The sequence below is a fragment of the Arachis hypogaea genome, chromosome 2, assembly GCF_003086295.3.
Source record: "Arachis hypogaea cultivar Tifrunner chromosome 2, arahy.Tifrunner.gnm2.J5K5, whole genome shotgun sequence".
Lineage (NCBI taxonomy): Eukaryota > Viridiplantae > Streptophyta > Magnoliopsida > Fabales > Fabaceae > Arachis > Arachis hypogaea.
The window spans coordinates 45,888,966-45,896,714 of NC_092037.1; the positions used below are offsets into that span (position 1 = coordinate 45,888,966).

Genomic DNA, 7,749 nt, shown 5'->3' on the forward strand with positions numbered 1-7,749 from the left:
CTACTTTCATTCCTCACGGGGAAATATCCTGTGCGGCTGTCACTCGCACAGCTAACCAGTCTGGAGGCATCACCCATGGCTGATGGCTACATCCCATCCTCGCAGTGAAAACTATGCTAACGCACTCTGTCACAGTACGGCTAATCACCGGTTGGTTCCCGCTCCTACTGGAATAGAATCCCTCTTTTGCGTCTGTCACGAACGCCCAGCAGGTTAAAGTTTGAAGCACGTCACGGTCATTCATTACCGGAATCCTACTCGGAACACCACAGACAAGGTTGGACTTTCCGGATTCCCAGGGTCCTACTCGAAATACCACAGACAAGGTGAGACTTTCCGGACCCTCATAAATGCCGCCATCTATCTAGCTTATACCACGAAGATTCTGTTGGGGAATCTAAGAGATACGCATTCAAGCTCTGTTGCATGTAGAACGGAAGTGGTTGTCAATCACGCGCGTTCATAAGTGAGAATGATGATGAGGGTAATTTGACTCATCACATTCATCATGTTCTTGGGTACGAATGAATATCTTGGAATACGAATAGAAGAGATTTGAATAAAAGAAAATAGAACTTCATTAATACTTGAGGTACAGCAGAGCTCCACACCCTTAATCTATGGTGTGCAGAAACTCCACCGTTGAAAATACATAAGCAAAGAGTTCAGGCATGGCCGAATGGCCAGCCCTCTCTAACGTGATCACAGGATTCAAAATACAATCCAGGATGTCTAATACAATAGATAAATGTCCTATATATACTAGACTAGCTACTAGGGTTTACATGAGTAAGTATTTGATGCATAAATCCACTTCCGGGGCCCACTTGGTGTGTGCTTGGGCTGAGCTTGATCATTCCACGAGCTAAGGCATTTCTTGGCGTTAAACTTTGAGTTATGACGTGTTTTGGGCGTTTAACTCCGGATCATGACGTTTTTCTGGCGTTTAACTCCAGACAGCAGCGTGTACTTGGCGTTTAACGCCAAGTTACGTCGTCATTCTTTGAATAAAGTATGGACTATTATATATTGCTGGAAAGCCCTGGATGTCTACTTTCCAACTCCGTTAAGAGCGCGCCAATTGGAGTTCTGTAGCTCCAGAAAATCCATTTCGAGTGCAGGGAGGTCAGAATCCAACAGCATCAGCAGTCCTTTTGTCAGCCTTCTTCAGAGTTTTGCTCAAATCCCTCAATTTCAGTCAGAATTTACCTGAAATCACAGAAAAACACACAAACTCATAGTAAAGTCCAGAAGTGTGAATTTAACATAAAAACTAATGAAAACATCCCTAAAAGTAGCTTAAACTTACTAAAAACTATATAAAAACAATGCCAAAAAGCGTATAAATTATCCGCTCATCACAACACCAAACTTAAATTGTTGCTTGTCCCCAAGCAACTGAAAATCAAATAGGATAAAAAGAAGAGAATATACTATAAAGTCCAAAATATCAATGAATATTGATTTAATTAGATGAGCGGGGCTTGTAGCTTTTTGCTTCTGAACAGTTTTGGCATCTCACTTTTTCCTTTGAAGTTTAGAGTGATTGGCTTCTCTAGGAACTTAGAATTTCAGATAGTGTTATTGACTTTCCTAGTTAGGCATGTTGATTCTTGAACACAGCTACTTTATGAGTCTTGGCTGTGGCCCTAAGCACTTTGTCTTCCAGTATTACCACCGGATACACAAATGCCACAGACACATAACTGGGTGAACCTTTTCAGATTGTGACTCAGCTTTGCTAAAGTCCCCAGTTAGTGGTGTCCAGAGCTCTTAAGCACACTCTTTAGCTTTGGATCACGACTTTAACCATTCAGTCTCAAGCTTTTCACTTGGACCTTCATGACACAAGCACATGAATAGGGACAGCTTGATTTAGCCGCTTAGGCCTGGATTTAATTTCCTTGGGCCCTCCTATCCATTAATGCTCAAAGCCTTGGATCTTTGCTAAAATTTTCGCCATTTTTAAAATTTTTTTTTCACTGCTTTTTCTTGCTTCAAGAATCAATTTCATGAGGTTTTTCAGATCATCAATAACATTTCTCTTTGTTCATCATTCTTTCAAGAGCCAACAATTTTAACACTCATAAACAACAATATCAAAAGACATATGCACTGTTCATTCATTCATTCAGAAAACAAAAATTATTGCCACCACATCAATATAATTAAATTAAATTCACTAATAATTTCGAAAATTATGTACTTCTTGTTCTTTTGAATTAAAACATTTTTCTTTTAAGAGAGGTGAAAGACTAATGGATTTTATTCATAGCTTTAAGGCATGGTTACACACTAATGATCATGAAGTAGAGACACAAAAACATAGATAAACATAACACTTAAAAACCGAAAACAGAAAGAAAATAAAGAACAAGGAATGAATCCACCTCTAGTGGCGTCTTCTTCTTGAAGGACCAATGATGTTCTTCAATTCTTCTATGTCCCTTCCTTGCCTTTGTTGCTCCTCCCTCATAACTCTTTGATCTTCTCTTATTTCTTGGAGAGTGAGGGCGTGTTCATGGTGTTTGATGAGCGGATAATTTGTATACTTTTTGGCATTGTTTTTAGTATGTTTTTGTTATGATCTAGTTAGTTTTTAGTATATTTTTATTAGTTTTTAGTTAAAATTCACTTTTCTGGACTTTACTATGAGTTTGTGTGTTTTTCTGTGATTTCAGGTATTTTCTGGCTGAAATTGAGGGACCTGAGCAAAAATCTGATTCAGAGACTAAAAAGGACTGCAGATGCTGTTGGATTCTGACCTCCCTGCACTCGAAGTGGATTTTCTGGAGCTACAGAAGCCCAATTGGCGCGCTCTCAACGGCGTTGGAAAGTAGACATCCTGGGCTTTCCAGCAATATATGATAGTCCATACTTTGCCCAAGATTTGATGGCCCAAACCGGCGTTCAAAGTCACCTCAAGAAATCCCAGCGTTAAACGCTGGAACTGGCACCCAAATGGGAGTTAAACGCCCAAACTGGCACCAAAGCTGGCGTTTAACTCCAAGAAGAGTCTCTGCACGAAATTTGCTTCACTGCTCAGCCCAAGCACACACCAAGTGGGCCCGGAAGAGGATTTTTATGTCATTTACTCATTTCTGTACACCTTAGGCTACTAGTTTTCTATAAGTAGGACCTTTGACTATTGTATTAGAAATCTTTTGATCACTTGAGATCTCTAGATCATCTTTGGACATTTTAGTTCTTAGATCATTGGGAGGCTGGCCATTCGGCCATGCCTAGACCTTATGCTTATGTATTTTCAACGGTGGAGCTTCTACACACCATAGATTAAGGTGTGGAGCTCTGCTGTACCTCGAGTATTAATGCAATTACTATTGTTCTTCCATTCAATTCCGCTTGTTCTTTATCTAAGATATCACTTGTTCTTCAACTTGATGAATGTGATGATCCGTGACACTCATCATCATTCTCACCTATGAACAAGGTGACTGACAACCACTCTTGTTCTACAAGCAACTAAGGCCATAGTGAATATCTCTTGGATTCCTGATTGCACGATGCATGGTTGATCGCCTGACAACCGAGTGCTCGCCTGACAAACGAGCCAACCATTCCGTGAGATTAGAGTCTTCGTGGTATAGGCGAGAACTGATGGCGGCATTCAAGAGAATCCGGAAGGTCTAACCTTGTCTGTGGTATTCTGAGTAGGATTCAATGACTGAATGACTGTGACGTGCTTCAAACTCCTGAGGGCGGGGCGTTAGTGACAGACGCAAAAGAATCACTGGATTCTATTCCGGCCTGATTGAGAACCGACAGATGAATTCTGCTATGCTGTGACAGAGCATATGCAATCGCTTTCACTGAGAGGATGGGAGGTAGCCACTGACAACGGTGAAACCCTTGCTTAAGCTTGCCATGGAATGGAGTAAGAAGGATTGGATGAAGACAGTAGGAAAGCAGAGAGACGGAAGGGAGGGCATCTTCATGCGCTTATCTGAAGTTCCTACCAATGAATTACATAAGTATCTCTATCTTTACCTTTGTGTTATTTTCGTTCATCATATACATTTGAGTTTGCCTGACTAAGATTTACAAGATGACCATATCTTGCTTCAATACTAACAATCTCCGTGGGATCGACCCTTACTCGCGTAAGGTTTATTACTTGGACGACCCAGTGCACTTGCTGGTTAGTTGTGCGAAGTTGTGTAATGCCATGGTATTGAACTACCAAGTTTTTGGGGTTCATGACCGGGGATTATGAGAGTTGTGAAAAAGTATAGTTCACAATTTCGCGCACCAAGTTTTTGGCGCCGTTGCCGGGGATTGTTCAAGTTTTGAGCAAGCTTTTGGTAACATCAGTGCCAAGATCCGGCAGCAACATCAAGTTTTTGGTGTTATTGCCGGGGATTGTTCAGGCTGGACAACTGACGGTTCATCTTGTTGCTTAGATTAGGTATTTATTTTTTTTTCGAAATTCTTGAAGATGAATTCTAGAGTTTCATGATGATTTGTTGAAATCTGGCTGGCTGAGAAGCCATGTCTAATCTCATTGGACCGAGGTTTCAACTTATCACCACAAGAGCTTGTTGATTTCTTATCAATCTTGCTTTTGGAGCAGTGATCTGCTAAGGCTTGGCTGGCCTCTGGCCATATCTAGTGTTTTGGACCGAAGCTTTCTTTGAAAGCTTGGCTGGCTGTGAAGCCATGTCTAATTCCTGGACCGGAGTCTTAGACTAACATTGCCCTGATTCCTGGAATTCTCATTAAGAGTTTTGATATCTTTTTTCCACTTAATTTTCGAAAAACACAAAAAAAAAATTTACAAAATTATAAAATCCAAAAATATTTCTTGTTTGAGTCTAGTGTCTCATCATAAGTTTGGTGTCAATTGCATGCATTCATATGTCTAAGTGATCTTCAAGATGTTCTTGATGATTTACTTGCTCTGATCTTTGAAATTCTATTGACTTGATTGTTTTGTGTGTCTCATATGCATTTTCATTTTGTTAGTGTCAGTAGTATACAAACTGCTAAGTTTGGTGTCTTGCATGCATTGTTATTTGATTCTTGTTGCATTTTGATTTTTCCTTATTATTAAAAATCCAAAAATATTTTTAATTTGTGTCTTTTCAAGTCAATAATACAGAGAATTGATGATTCAGAACATACAGCAGAGGAATTGCACAGAAAAAGCTGGGCGTTCAAAACGCCCAGTGAAGAAGGACAGACTGGCGCTTAAACGCCAGCCAGGGTACCTGGTTGGGCGTTTAACGCCCAAAAGGGTAGCATTTTGGGCGTTAAACGCCAGAATGGATACCATTCTGGGCGTTTAACGCCAGGATGGCTAGAAGGGAAGATTTTGTTTTCAAATCAATTTTTTTCTAAGTTTTCAAAATCTTTTCAAAATCAAATCTTTTTCAAATCAATTTTCCAATCAAATCTTTTTCAAAATCAACTTCTTTCCTTTTTCAAGGATACTTACTATCAATTAATGATTTGATTCAACATTTCAAGTATGTTGCCTTTTCTGTTGAGAAAGGTTTAATGTTTGAATCATATCTTTTCTTGTTAGTCAAGTTTTTAATTTTCAAATCAAATCTTTTAAAATGTTTTTCAAATCATATCTTCTCAATCACAAATTTTTTTTATCAATCATATCTTCTTAACCACATCTCTTTCAGAATAGTTTTCAATCAAATCTTTTTGATTTCTAATTTCAAAATCTTTTTCAAAAATCACTTGATTTCTTTTCCATTTTCATTTTCGAACATTAAGTAATGTTTTTCAAAAATGTTTTCAAAATTTTTCACTTAATTTTCGAAAATGACTTCCCTCCTTCTCACATCCTTCTATTTATGGACTAACACTATCCTTTAATGCAAAATTTGAACTCCATTTTCTCTGATAAGTTCGAATTTTCCACTTCTGTCTTCTACTCTTCTTTTCCTCTGACACCTAAAGGAATCTCTATACTGTGACATAGAGGATTCCACATTTTCTTGTTCTCTTCTCTTTCTTATGAGCAGGAGCAAAGACAAAGGCATTCTTGTTGAGGCTGATCCCGAACCTGAAAGGACCTTGAAGAGAAAGCTAAGAGAAGCCAAAGCACAACTCTCTTTAGAGCACCTGAACGAATTCTTCAAGGAAGAAGAACTCATGGCGGCCGAAAACAACAACAATGCCAACAATGCAAGGAAGGTGCTGGGTGACTTTACTGCACCTACTCCCGACTTCTATGGGAGAAGCATCTCTATCCCTGCCATTGGAGCAAACAACTTTGAGCTTAAGCCTCAATTAGTTTCTCTAATGCAACAGAATTGCAAGTTCCATGGACTTCCATTGGAAGATCCTCATCAGTTCTTAGCTGAGTTCTTGCAAATCTGTGACACAGTCAAGACTAATGGGGTTGACCCTGAGGTCTACAGACTGATGCTATTCCCTTTTGCTGTAAGAGACAGAGCTAGAACATGGTTGGATTCTCAACCTAAAGAAAGCCTGGACTCTTGGGAAAAGCTAGTCAATGCCTTCTTGGCAAAGTTCTTTCCACCTCAAAAAATTGAGTAAGCTTAGAGTGGAAGTCCAAACCTTCAGACAGAAGGAAGGAGAATCCCTCTATGAAGCTTGGGAAAGATACAAACAATTGATCAGAAAGTGTCCCACTGATATGCTTTCTGAATGGAGCATCATAGGTATTTTCTATGATGGTCTCTCTGAACTGTCCAAGATGTCTTTGGATAGCTCTTCTGGAGGATCTCTTCATCTGAAGAAGACGCCTACTGAAGCTCAAGAACTGATTGAAATGGTTGCAAATAACCAATTCATGTACACTTCTGAAAGAAATCCTGTGAACAATGGGACTAGTCAGAACAAAGGAGTTCTTGAGATTGACACTCTGAATGCCATATTGGCTCAGAATAAAATATTGACCCAACAAGTCAATATGATTTCTCAAAGTCTGTCTGGAATGCAAAATGCACCAAGCAGTACTAAGGAGGCTTCATCTGAGGAAGAAGCTTATGATCCTGAGAACCCTTCAATAGAAGAGGTGAATTACATGGGAGAACCCTATGGAAACACCTACAATCCTTCATGGAGGAATCATCCAAATCTTTCATGGAAGGATCAACAGAGACCTCAACAAGGTTTCAATAACAATAATGGTGGAAGAAACAGGTTTAGCAATAGCAAACCTTTTCCATCATCTTCTCAGCAACAGACAGAGAGCTCTAAGCAGAATACCTCTGACTTAGCAACAATGGTCTCTGATCTAATCAAAACCACTCAAAGTTTCATGACTGAAACTAGATCCTCCATTAGGAATTTGGAAGGACAAGTGGGTCAGCTGAGCAAGAAAATTACTGAACTCCCTCCAAGCACTCTCCCAAGCAATACTGAAGAAAATCCAAAAGGAGAGTGCAAAGCCATCAACTTGGCCGAATCCTGGGAGGAAGGAGAGGCAGTGAACGCCACTGAGGAAGGCCTCACTGGACGTCCACTGACCTCCAATGAGTTTCCCAATAAGGAAACATGGGAATCTGAGGCTCAAACTGAGACCATGGAGATTCCATTGGACTTACTTCTGCCATTCATGAGCTCTGATGAGTATTCCTCCTCTGAAGAGGATGAGTATGTCACTGAGGAGCAAGTTGCTAAATACCTTGGAGCAATCATGAAGTTAAATGACAAGTTATTTGGAAATGAGACTTGGGAGGATGAACCCCCTTTGCTCACCAAAGAACTGGGTGACTTGTCTAGGCAGAAACTGCCTCAAAAGAG

General features: G+C 39.8%; 1 non-coding gene across 1 annotated transcript; it reads right to left on the minus strand.

The window, feature by feature from the left end:
- Positions 1–6,535: 6,535 nt before the first annotated feature.
- Positions 6,536–6,643, minus strand: LOC112764946 (small nucleolar RNA R71). Its single transcript, XR_003183414.1, has one exon. It is a non-coding gene; the product is annotated as a small nucleolar RNA R71 (small nucleolar RNA).
- Between the last annotated feature and the right edge of the window lie 1,106 nt (positions 6,644–7,749).